The 13164-nt window shown below is 38.6% G+C and overlaps 1 protein-coding gene across 1 annotated transcript in view; it reads right to left on the minus strand.

Moving 5' to 3' along the window:
• Nucleotides 1–7942, minus strand: part of LOC127558906 (rho guanine nucleotide exchange factor 28-like) — a 188461-nt gene extending 180519 nt beyond the window's left edge. The window contains exons 1-2 of the mRNA XM_051992288.1: nt 7679–7942; nt 6565–6651 (exon numbers count right to left, since the gene is read on the minus strand). The gene's annotated coding sequence lies outside the window, so the exon portion shown is untranslated. The remainder of the gene's footprint in view (nt 1–6564; nt 6652–7678) is intronic.
• Nucleotides 7943–13164: the final 5222 nt, after the last annotated feature.

Consider the following 13164-nt stretch of genomic DNA (forward strand, 5'->3'; position numbering starts at 1 on the left):
GCTTAAGCATTTTAGATCCAATCACTCATATTCATTTAACATTTTCAGCATCACCCTGAACACACTGAGTTCATCAGTAGATGCTTCTGAAATATTTTCTTTTTATTTTCCTTTTTCTTCTCATTTCCACTAAAGGGAACTAAAAACAGGGGGACCAAGAAATTTCTCCCAAGTGCTGTCCTAAAGAAACAAATTTGTAACTGCAGGACCTTCGTTAGAGTCATTCTCCAATTTGACCTAGCAATTCCCCTTAACAATCAGTGAGTAGACTCAATTAATTTTTAGAAATAGCATAGGGCCAACAGTAATTACAAAATATCAAGGGAAAAAACCCCTAAGGCACACTGTCCTATAAAAACACAGAATCTAAGATAGAAAGGAAAAGTGGACATAACTTAAAAGTATAATGGTAATGAGGTACATATGTAAAAAGTACTGTATTTATTCAGAGAAGCTCAGTGAATTTCATTGTAGGTTAAAACATCTGTATTGGTGATATTCTCTATACACTACACCACTATCCATTCTTACAGCCACTGTTTCCTTGGTTGCTACTATTTCAAAACAATTTAAGTTAATTAAAGAATATATTTTCTATATTGTCCTTATATATGATGAGTGGCTAGGAAAAGTGTTAGACAGTAGAAAGCTAATAGTTTTAAATGATACTTAAATTAGATGAGTAATAAAGGCTTACAGACACACTTTCATAAAACTGACAAATGCAGGTCCTGAGGAATTCCCCATAATTCTTCCCCTCTAAAAAAAAAAAATCTATATTTACATTTTAACCCAGAACTCCATGAACTTTCCCAGATCCAGTTTCCTGACCTTTCTGTTATGCTATGGCAAATTCCCTAAAAGGCATTCACTCAAAGAATAGTATAGAATTAAATGTCATAATATCTCTAAGGAGTTCTATAGATTTCCACATCTGGTAGGATGCTAACTATGTGCCCTTCTAGACCCAGAAGAGAGAAAAGCATTCTTCTCACCCAGCCCCCACTCCCAGTTTTCTCTGGAGCAGGACACTTCCTCCTGGATATCCTCCACTGTTCCTTGCAATCATGCTTTAAGATAGATAGAGAAAGGGAGCTTTTTTTTTTTTATTTTGAAAGAAAAGGTACTTATGATAAAAGGAGCAGCAAGTCAACCAACCAACATTTATTGAACACCTACTATGAGTTAGAAATTATAGAAATACAAAGAATAAAATAATCTCTGCCTTCAAAGAGTTTATAATCTAGTTGGGATTTACAAAGCAAGAAAGAAGGATCAAATGAGCAGTTTGAATTATGAGTGATCTACTAATTCAAAAGAGAAAATTTTCTTACACTTGGAATTATCAGGAAAAATTATCATGGAAGATTGTGTGACTTGAATTGGGTCTTGAAAATAAGATTTGAATGGGGGAGGATGGGTAGAATCCTAGACGGAAAACAGTGAACATGAAATCATAGAAGCAGGAAGGCACAAAGCATATTTAGTAAACAGTGAACAGACCAGTTTGGTTAGAATAAAGGGTGTGTATAAGAATATTGGGTAATGAATATTATCCTTGTGGCAGAACTAGTACTATAAGGCGGGAACAACTGGAGCTGTCCATTTACAGTATATTTTAGAAAGAAAGATACCAAAGGCTTGGAGAATAAGAGTAGAGACTTGAAAATTCATTTAGGAGGCTTTTTTTTTTGAAGTGCAAGAATTATATTAAAGTTTCAAAGAAAAAAATGAAAACCCTATACAACTGATATACTACCTTCTAAAATTCTAAGATTTGGTGTACATGAGGAAGAACTGGGGAACACCTGAATTGATAGAACCTCATGATCCTAATAATAAGACAAACACTATTCACAAATATAATCTAATAATAAAAGATAGAAAGGTGCCCCCAAGGGACTTAGTAAGTATCATCCATCCTAAACCAAATAAAATGGTTCTTCTTCTCTGTTTGCATTAAATTCTTTCTGAAGCTTCTTTGCCTACATATAAAATGTTCTTGCTGCAAAGCTTCTAAGATAGGAGCACTTAATCTTCTGCATATGAATTTGATTTTATTACACATTTTGATAATTGTATTTCAGTTTAACTAATTCCTTTTGTAAGCCTTTTTTATTATATACATTTAATATTATTCTGAGAAGGGCTATGTAATCTTTACTATACTAACAGAGAAGTCTCAGTCTCTCTTCTCTCTGTCTCTCTGTCTCTCTCTCTCTCTCACACACACACACACACACTCAAGAATCCCTTTCTAAATAAACTAGTTGTCATTTTCTATTCTCTAATGTCTCTAAGCGTTGGAATTTCTTATTTAAGAAAGAATAATCATACAGTGACTGTACATATGGAACGCAACATCTTTCATTTCTATGAAATCTTTTAGGATCAAATCCAGAGAAGTAATTCAGCAACAATATGTTGAGCTCATGGCTGATACTCAAGAGAATACAAACTAATAATATTAATTTATTTAACCATCTAAACACCTGATATTGGCTTTATCTTGGCTGTAGACTCTATATCCCAACAATATTAACCAATTCAACTTGCTGACAGTATGAAGGAAGAAACTAAAGGCTGAAACTGAAGAAGATAGACTCTTACCAGAAAAGATGTCAACAATGTTACCCTCTCCCTATTTCTGAAACACAGCATTTTCACTTCCCTCTGAAATCAGGAAAATTTGCAGCTCTGAAATGAAGGGGGAGATAAAAACAACTTTGCTGCTTTTTTTAAAAACAGCATGTTTTCAAAAGATAAAAGTTGTCTTAGAGATCAGGCAAAGCACTGTTTACATATAGTAGCAGTTGATTTGTCTTTAAAAGGTTAGCTCAGGTTAGCTTATTAGAAAAGGAAAGGACCAATGGCATTCTATACCCATGCTAGTCTGCAATAAAGACAGTAATAATTCATATCTCCATGTCACCTTAAAATTTCCTAAGGACAACCTGATAAGATAAGCAGTGCAAGTATGATTATCTCCACTTTACATTCATGGAAATTGAGAGCACAAGAATCTTGTCCAATATCACAGAGCTAGTAGGTCTCAGTCATCACTTAATTCAAGGTTTAACATCCCTTTCTCCGAAATATGTCACAGTAAGAATAATATCCTATCTCCATTATATAATCATCAAGAAACAAATTTTATTGTTTATCCTAATTTCTTATACTCAAGAAAGAAAACTGTAAGATGTAGACCAATAATTGATCTGTATTGATGGAGGAAATTTACTGAAAAGAGTTTCCCTAAACAGATCTGAACCTACCCTTCGATCCCCTCTGTTTGAAATACAAACATACACACAAAATTGGTAGAAAGAAAGGGCATCATAGCACTATGGATAGAATCATATTTGATTTCAGGAAGACCCAGTTTTCAAGCTCTGCTTCTGACAAATATTGGCTGGGTGATCTTCTGCAAATCACTTAATATCTCAAAGCTCTCGTGTACATAAGATGCTGGACAGCAATTAAAAAGGGGATTTCCTCACTGGAAGTTGTCTACATCAATCAGGTCACAGGTCTGAACCAAAATAAAGGATGAGATAAAGAATATAGTGATAATGATGTAGAAAAAGGACCCTATTTAGGTTTGTCATACATAAAATGAAGTTGGGCTACATGGTCAGTTCTTGGTCTATGATCCTATGAATATTAATGATATACCTGTAAAGGTGAACATTTGTAAAAATATCACAAAAATAACAACCAAAAAAACATATAACCACTCAGCTTTAACAATTTTTCTGGACAAGAAATATTAACTCTAATTTATTATTCCAAAATTTTTTAAAAATGTTCTGTTTATAATAAGATATTAAACATGATCTTGGTTATCCAGAAGCAAAAATAAGAAAAAAAAGAAAAAAAATGTCATGTATACTAATATGATTGTGCACAAACACACAATTTTTATTGTAGCAACCAAATTCCTAAATGGTTTCACTGGCTTCCTTCAGGTCTCAGCCAAAACTTCCACCTTCTACAAGTAGCCTTTCCTAAAATCCCTTAACGTTAGCACCTTTCCTAGTTGATTATTTCCATCTGGCCATATAAATGAGTGTGTATGTTTGTGTTGTTTACATGAAGTTGTTTCCATGTTCTCTCCCACATTAGACTGTGAACTTCTTGAGATCAGGGATTATTATTGTCTTTCTTTATAATCCAATTGGCACAGTGCCTGGACACTTAGTAAGTGCTCAATAAATGCTTGCTGATGTGATTTATTGAGGAGTATGACGTGTGTATATTATAATTCACACTAAAAATAGTAATAGATACTGGAAAATCCAGAAGTAACGAGATGCTTCTTAAGGCAACTAGGGCATTGGGATTAAAGCAAAGAAAGGAAAAGATTCTGTTCACAAAACAAGAATAATGGAAATCTTAAGGTCAACAATGGGGTCAATGGCAGAAGAATAATTCTGATTTGAATGTTTAAATATACCCTCTTTCTATTGCCAGATGATAACAAATGAGCTATTGGTTCTGAAGATTCAGCAATAGGACAAAAGACAGTATATATACTCTAACACAGGATCCAGACTATCCAACCTTATGAGAAAAACATCTTAAAAACTCAGCTTTGTCTAAGAAAGGAATCTGGAATCAGGTCCTCAAAAGAAGTACAATATCTAGAATACAAGTCCAATATGGCAAAATTTCCTGAATTTGGTGCTTTTCAAATGCAACACTGTTTTTAGTTTAGTATTCTCAATGGGACCTGCCCAGCTGGACTCATCCCTTTCATAAAAAATTTGACTTGAAGTCACATGTGCACACACAAAAAAAGTTTTCTGAAGTTTTCTGTATTATGCTGAAAGCAACATGAATACAACTGTAAGTAGACAGTTACATAAACCAGAAGGTCTATCATATCTGATAAATTAAATAAAGCATCCGATAAAAGTGAGCATAGGCCTAGAAGGTTCTGAGTAACCAGAGTTCAGTGTTAAAACTATTCCATAATAGTAGAGGCTCTTTCAAAATTCCCGGCATAAAACTATTTTCACGACTTCATTACTTGAATGTAAACATTTGGCATGCATTAAAGTTGCAGAATAAGTACTAAGAAATTACCATTGTCATTGTCAAAACAAAACAAAAAAAAAATCTAGTTTAGAAAGCTGAAAAGAGGGATGGACTTAAGAGTCCAAAGGAAAACCTAAGTTGAAATTCTACTTCCAACAGTCATTGGCAGTAACTGATGGGTGAATCACTTAACCTTTCTGAGATGAGTTTCTTTCTTTCTTTCTTTTTTCTTTCTTCCTTTTTTAGTTTCTTCATCTATAAAATAAAGAGGTTCAACTAGATGACCTTTACAGTCCCTTAAGATCTAAATCTATGGTCCAATTATCAAAGTTCATAAATTCTGAATGACATATTTGTATATAGAACTTTTCAAACACACACACACACACACACACACACACACACACACACACACAACTCTCTTTATTTAAGCAGATTACATTCCTCTACTCTTTTCTTCCCCAGTCATAGATAACAGATTTGAGATCATATGAAAATTCTGCTTGGTTCTGGCCACACAAAGTGGCTCAGTAGATAAACCCAGAGCCAGGAATCAGGAAGAACTCAGTCCAAACTGGCCTCAGACATTTATAAGCTTTGTGACCCTGCACAAGTCACTTAACCCTGTTTGCCTCAGTTTCCTCTTCTGGAAATGAGTAGAGAAGGAAATGGTAAACCACTGCAGTATGTCTGTCAAAAAAAAATCTTAAATTGCACTCCACTGAAATAACTCAACAGCAACGACAACTTATACGCTGTATAAGGAACAGCTCAGGAACAACAGCTAAGAATCCAACTAAAAAGTCTGTTATGTTTCACCATTTGTCTTTTGTTTTATGTTAAGGAGTTCAGGTACCTTCTTTTTTTTTTTAAACTAACATCTTCTTTTTTAATCATTACCTTCTTTTTTTTTTTAAATACTAACATTGTGTAAACTGTTTAAACTTAAATAAAATACAACACCTGTTACATAATCTATCCTATGATGGATATAGTTTTTACAAGAAAGAAAATGAAAAAAAAAATTAAGAGAAAATGACCCTAAAACATGAGTAAACCCCTTAGGAATTTTACACTGTTTCTAATTCTGCCATTAACTCACTTATTTCAGAAACTCACTTAATAGCACTATGTCTCGGTTTCTTTATTTACCAGATTAAGAGCACAATGTGAATTTAAAGCTTTCCTTGACAAGAGTCACTAAATAAATAAACCTCATAATAATCATTTATGAATCTTACTGTTTAACATTAAGTGAAATGTTAAATTGGTTTAAACAATCCATTGCTTTTACAGGTTGTTACGATTTTCTCTCCTCACTTCTAGGAATTAATTTTTCCAGAAGTCAAGGAGAATGTAAAACTGTGTATGTTCGTAACACATATAAGCCCCCAAACCCAAGCTTGTCTTTTAGCTGGCATCATTTTTCCTGGAACTGTCCCTAGTGGCTCAAGCCACTGAATCTAACAAGAATTAGCCCTTTCACTTTCTTTGCATTTGCTATGAATGCTACATTTCACTTACCAAGTGCATTCAAAGTGAGTCCCCTGAAATGAATGCTCAGTGTGGGAGGACCTTCTTAATTCTAAAGCTGGAATACCACCTAGGAACCTAGGAGAACGAGATAAAAGGCCATAAGCAAATATGGCTTTGATGAGACACCCATCTTCCCTCTTCTCCTCTCAACCTCAAATCCATCCTTTCTCAGTATCTTTCACCTTTTTTGGATTTCCCCCAATTGTTGCAGATCTGAGTTCTGGGGCAGGGACCAAAGCATAGTAAGAGGGAGAACACCAAAGACGCTGATACTGTGGCTCTTCCTTCTGCCCCACCCCACTTGGAGCCGGTAGTGGGGTGGGGGTGGTGGACTAGGAGCTAGACTGATTCTCGGAACGGTAATTCAATTGTTGCCTGCAAAGCCCAGCACCCGGTTTCCAAGGCGCCTCGGGACCACTATTAGACCTACTGACCGGCACTTGACAGCTGAGGGCTTCTTCTACTCCCCCTTTACCTTCAGCACTGGAGCCCGGGCTCCCACGAGTGAAAGGGAAAGGGGATCCGGGGGAGAAAAGGATACCCAAAGCTTCCTCCTTTCCCAAAGGACGAGGCGGGGGATGGGGGTGGGGATGGCTAGAAGGCTCCACTTCGTTCAGGTGTGTGGTTTCCTTAGCACTCTAAAGCGGTCTTGGTCGGGCAGTTACCCATTCCAGCCGCCCCATCTCATCCCATCCCTCGTCATCCCATCCCCCATCCGAGAGCGAGCTACCAGGCAAGAGAAGGCAGCAGCAGTGGCCGGCTCCCAGCGGAGCGAAGCGGAGCAGCCTGCCAGCCTCTGCGCTCGTTCCCGCTCTGCAGCTGCTGCAGCCCAGTACACTTGTTGCTCTCCAGGGGAATCGGATCGGGATAAGGGGCTGGAGGAAAAGCATGAAAAGAAGAGAGCGAGCCAATTTCCCTGTACTTTGAACCTGTTCTTCGCCCACCTTCCTTCTCCCATGCCATCACCCCCCAGAAAGCAGCCAAGCCAACAGATGGAAACGCAGGTGAAGAAACTTTTTCTAGCCAAGGAAACAGTGCAATTTTCACAGCCCTCTCCAGGAACCTGTGGAGAGAGAAGCTGCCCGAAAAGTCAACACTTTACCTGTGAAGAGTCGGGGTCCGGCTCACTCCGTCCCTTTGTCCCTCCCTAATCCCGACGGGAGGGCCCCGGGGCCGGAGGCTCGGATGTGCTGAGGCCGCCCAGAGCAAACAGGATCTCCCGGGAGCTGACAGAGCCCGGCCGCGGCTGGGGCATCGGAGGGAGGAGCCGAGAGCCCCGCAGCCCAGGCAGGCAGCGCCTGAGCCACGCCGCCAGCTGCTCACGAAACTGGTGCCGCCCCCAGCCCCGCTCCCCCCGCACTCCCCGCTCCCCGCTCCCCCGGGCCCGGGATCCCCGGGAGACTCTCCCCACCTCCAGGACCGCGGCTAGCCAGCCGCGGCATCACATGGCCCGGCCCGGCCCGCCCTCACTGGCTTTCTCTCTCCCTCCCGACACCGGCTCCAAAATGAAACCTGAACCTGCCCCCAACGGAGGGAGCTGCGGAGCCACTGTTCCAGTGGCGACCACTGTGGGAGGAGGGCGGACACGGCCAAGCTCCCAGGCCTGCTGCTGAGGGAAGGAGTAGTCCCCAGCAGCTGGGAGGAGGGAGGGGTTCAGCTGCAGCCCAGGAGCCCTGGACCCTCCCCCATCCCCCTCAGGCAGCCAGACCCAAAAGACTGGTGCTTCTCCTTCCTGGTGAAAGTTATTTAGAAAGTTTCGTTTGTCGGGTGGTGGGAGAATGGAGGGGGGTTGGCAAGAAACCAGGATTCCTTCTGGTGTCGCGTGGGATAAATCCAAAGCACCTTCCTTTTTCAGACCCACACTTTTCGCATCACTCTCCCTCCAAAATTAGTGTTTTAGGGTCAAACCGAGCTGGACCTGACCTTAAACGCCATCTTATCCACTTTTGTAGTTGAAAAACTGAAGTAGAATGGTTGGTTATTTATCCAAGGTCACACAGGTAACAAGTACCAGAGCTGGGACTGGCATCCAAATTGTCTGCCTCCTACTCCAGGGTTCATTCCTTTGTAAATCTTAGTCGAATGTTTGCCAGTTTAGACACAATCTTACGCAAACAAAAAGCTAATCTTTGGTTCCATTTAAACCAAATTCTGCACCATTTAAGTGAGATGATAAAAATTTAATGCGCTGGTCACCCTCTCAAGCCATATAGATAATATATACCCTCCTGGTCTAGGTTTTTCATTATATGTACTTCTTTCGCTTCTGCACAGAAGTAATTGTCATCAATAGTAATGAATATAATCATCAATAAGTAACTCCGACGAAAACTCTGAAACCTTGTTCTAGCTAACAGGCATAGTAACTGTAAGTAGATCTAATCTCAGGCTCAGTGTCAACCGTAAACCCAACTGCGGGAATCTTTCGGTCGGGTCTTTTCCAAGACAAAAGAACTAAGGCAATAATCCCACTATTTCCGGCAAAGGGCTCTGCTTTACCTTTGCATGTGGTTACCTCTGTTCTCTTTTGTTTTATTATCAGACCTGGCCTCTGTATAGTGCCAATTCCCTGAACTGGGCCAAGGGTGTGGCAAACACTAGAGCTGCCATCAGGCAGAGAGGGCCTCATTTAATGCTGCTCCCATCACCACCTGCCTCATCATTTTATTAACCCCCACTAACTTCTTTAGCCCATCCCATAGATGTGGAGGTAAACTGCCAGCTATCAGGTGTTGTAAAGAAACAGGAAATGAAAGGGAGGAAGGAAAAAAATATATATGACAACTCAGTTACATATACCCCTTCGAGACTTGTAAACGTGTTACCTTCACCAACCCTGTGAGGTAGACAAAAAAAGTGTTAATGTCTCCATGTTACAAATGAGGCTTTGAGGCTCAGATATATGGCTTTGAAGCATCAGAGCCACAATTCAAACCCAGAGCTCCCGACCCAAAACCCTTTACAGGTCTCCTTTCCGAGCCTACTTCTCTCTCTTTGTGACCAGTCCCCAGACTCAACCCTAAGATAAAAGTAATTTTGATGAAGCCCCAGAAAAAGGCCTCCTTGTTACTTTAAACCCTTACGCTCCAATCCTGCCCAACACTAGGTGGCTAAAGCAGCACTTCAAAGAAAATAATACACTATTTCAAAAGTGGCCCCAGGCAACCTCTTTAGCATAAGCTTCCAAGGGCTACAAAGAAGCGGTTCGGCATAAGGACTTTTTTAAAATAAAAATTTAGTTCCAATTCCCCAAAGACATCTGGGATCAGATTAGCCAGTTGAAATAAAAAGCCAGGGGTGTTAAAGGTCTTCATCTTTATTCACCCTTTTCAGATAACAAATGTTTGTTGAGTTGAATAACTTCTCAAAGCACAAAGCCACTTTTTTTTTTTTTTCCTTTCCTCACAGTATCTGCGAGGTTGGTAAATAAAGAACAGGAAAAAGAGTGAAGGAGAATTCAGAGAGAAAGTCCTATACAATTGACTCATTGAGCAACATTATCTTGTACATAATAACCTTCGATAAGTAGTTGTTGAATTGAATTGAATTCTGGAGAGGGCAAAATCACTCCAAAATGAAAAACTGTCATATCCCAGAAATTTAGCGTTTTACTTTCTTATAATCTTCACACTACTTTTAACTTATGTTGAACTTGATTGCTGTTTAGATAAGAACTTGGCTTCAATTGCTCCCCATTCCCAGATCCAAAGTGTACTTTGGGAATCCTTTAAAGTAACCAAGGCAAAATATAGATTCAAAAGCTTAAAGAATATTTATCCTCCGTTAGCTACAAAGCCAAATTAAGGCTATTCCTAATAATAATGAGTTTATATTAGACTTGAATGGTAGAGTTTTGTTTCATAGTCAAACTAGGATAATTCATTCACAGCAGACACCTGAAGGTTAATCAGCAGAAAGTCAAGTTGGTAATTTAGTTGAAGGAAATTTGTTCTTCATAATAAACAAATCTTAGCATCACTTTGGAAAGCACTGTATATCTACAGCTGCCCAGATCTTACCCATGGTCCTTCAAAGCTTAGCTTCTCTCCCTGACTCATTTATAAACCTTAATGGGACATTTCAGGTCAGTTTGATATCTCCCATGAACTTCCCCTGGAAGTTTGGCTATTCCTTGAAATTTAGCAACTGAAGAGATACAGTCATATATTGTTTTCTTAAGGGCATAATCTTATTAACTTAAAACAAGATGATTAATTCTTCAAGGGTAGAAACTGGATCTTTACAAGTTTCTTACTTACTATTGCTTTAGAGCATGCTTTCTCTAACCTTTGTTGAAGCAAATGATCACAACCACATAGGAAAGTTTTTATATGTGCAACCAATTCTATCATCTCACTCATTCCTGCCAGTCTCTTCTTATTTCCTTCCACCAAAAATGAGCAATTATAAATTTTATTTTTGAATCTATGAATTCACAACTTTCAGAATGAAAAATGACTGGGAGCACTTTCTGGACACAAATATTCTAATATTGAATAGAGAAAAGAAAAATAAAAGCATGACTATAACAGTAATGAGGCTTATAAAATATGTTTTATCTCCCTCCACATACGCTGCCTTCCAATGACATTGGCCTCTTTACTATTCCTCCAACAAGACACTAATAAGTGTCAAAAGCAAGATGTGCTTTGGCCATTTCTTCTATATCCACCTGTCTCTACAGACAAATTTCACCAAAGGTCAAAGACATCAGATCAGAGACATTTGTTGGCAGGGAACCATGGATTCCTGACTCTTGTTCCAACCAACTGACCCTCTTCACTGTAACACCAAAATAGAATTTAATTGAATTTGTTGAAACATGCAATATGTAAACTTGGGTAAGTATTACAGCTGTGCTTTGAGACAATGCTTAAGTGAAATTACAAGGGTAGTCCCTTTTGTTCAGTTCTTTGACCTATAGGCTAAATATTTGAAATCTTTACTTACTGAAGCCACTGCAAACATGGCTGAGAAATCTTTGAAAATTAGTCGGAAAGGATCAGTTATATAATAAAAATAATAAGAACAACAATAATAACTGCTTACATTGAGACAATATTTTAAGGCTTTACAAATACCAGGAGGCATTGTGCCAAAAACTTCAAGTTGCCCTATGATCTTCACAAGTTGGGATAGCTAGATGTTGCAATGGATAGAGTGGGGATATGAGTTCAAATCCAAGCTCAGACACTTAACATTGCCTAGCTGTGTGATCCTGGGCAAATCACCAAAAAAGAAAAAAAAAGAAAAGAAAAAAAAAGAAAAAGAAAAGAAAAGAAAAAAAGAAAGAACATCACACATGAATTTTTAGAAAACAATGTACTAGTTCCAGGTTCATAAATATTAAAGTTTCTCCAATTCCATTTTGTAGTAAGCCTCCCTTAAATTTACCAGATCATCTCTATGATGAAAAGAATTCACAATGAAGGAATAAGCATCATGGCTTTCTGTGACTAGAATGCACTAAATTAGTTTCAAAATGAATTTCACTAAAAAAAAAAAAAAAATCCTAAGATTACTGAACTTCCCTTATAGCTTTGTATTATTTTTCTGGGATTTCCTCAGAATTTTTGATTTATGTCCTGAGGACTATAAAAGTTTTACTAAAGCTTAAAGTGATCTTAGAGGTCATTAAGTCCAAGCTCTGTATTTTTGAGTGAAGAAACTGAGTCCAAAGCTGTTGTGACTTGCCTAAAATTACACAGGAAGCCTCAAAGATGGGATTTGCACTCAAGTCAATGGACTTTCCACAGTAGAGAAGGTCTATTCTTTTGAAAATATGTGTTTTGGGTTCCAGTTAGATAGGGGTTACAAAATTGGTATCAAATTTTTAAAAATCACTTTTTATTAATCATATAGTCAAGAGGTCTCAAATCCTTGAGATCAAAGACTATTGAAGTTTTTCATCTCTGAATACTCAACATCTAACAGAACATCTTGAGTTTAGTATATATTTGATTAGTATTTGTCTAATTTAATCATATGTAATTGTCATTCCTCCTCATCTTTCCCCACCCTACCCCAAACCCCTCCAACATGCAAGCTCCTTGAGTGCCAACTTTTGTTGGGATTCATTTCATTCCATGCACCAAAACTTCAGCCAACTGTACTGTAAGGCCAACCGGTTGCTACAGGTTTATTTATTTTCTAAACTTCCCCATACCAAAATTTCTAGCAAACCAACTTTGCTTGCCAATACCACCCTGCCCTTTGGGGAAAACAGAACTTTATGACTACTACTTGTTAGCAAGCCAATATCCCAACCTTGATCCACCCAAAGAACTCTCAGTTAGGGAAGTTTCCCCCCCAAAGATCAAGAGTAACGTTCATCCTAGGATATGTTTACCTATCTGCTTCAGTCAATTACTCAGCTCCTTTCCAAAATGGCTACAGGTGCCTTCTGACTGTAGCCAACTACCTGGTATTTAAGCTAGCTCAAAGGCCCCTTTTTGATCCCTAGGGCACGACTCTTTTGAGGCAGGCCAGCTGGATGGCACACAAAAACAAATTTGAGTCTTTCATTATTCGATCTCCCTTTCCAGAACAGCCACCCAGTGTTCTGACACTGGTACCCTGCATCTTTAT

Source organism: Antechinus flavipes, chromosome 1 (genome assembly GCF_016432865.1).
Source record: "Antechinus flavipes isolate AdamAnt ecotype Samford, QLD, Australia chromosome 1, AdamAnt_v2, whole genome shotgun sequence".
Taxonomy (NCBI): domain Eukaryota; kingdom Metazoa; phylum Chordata; class Mammalia; order Dasyuromorphia; family Dasyuridae; genus Antechinus; species Antechinus flavipes.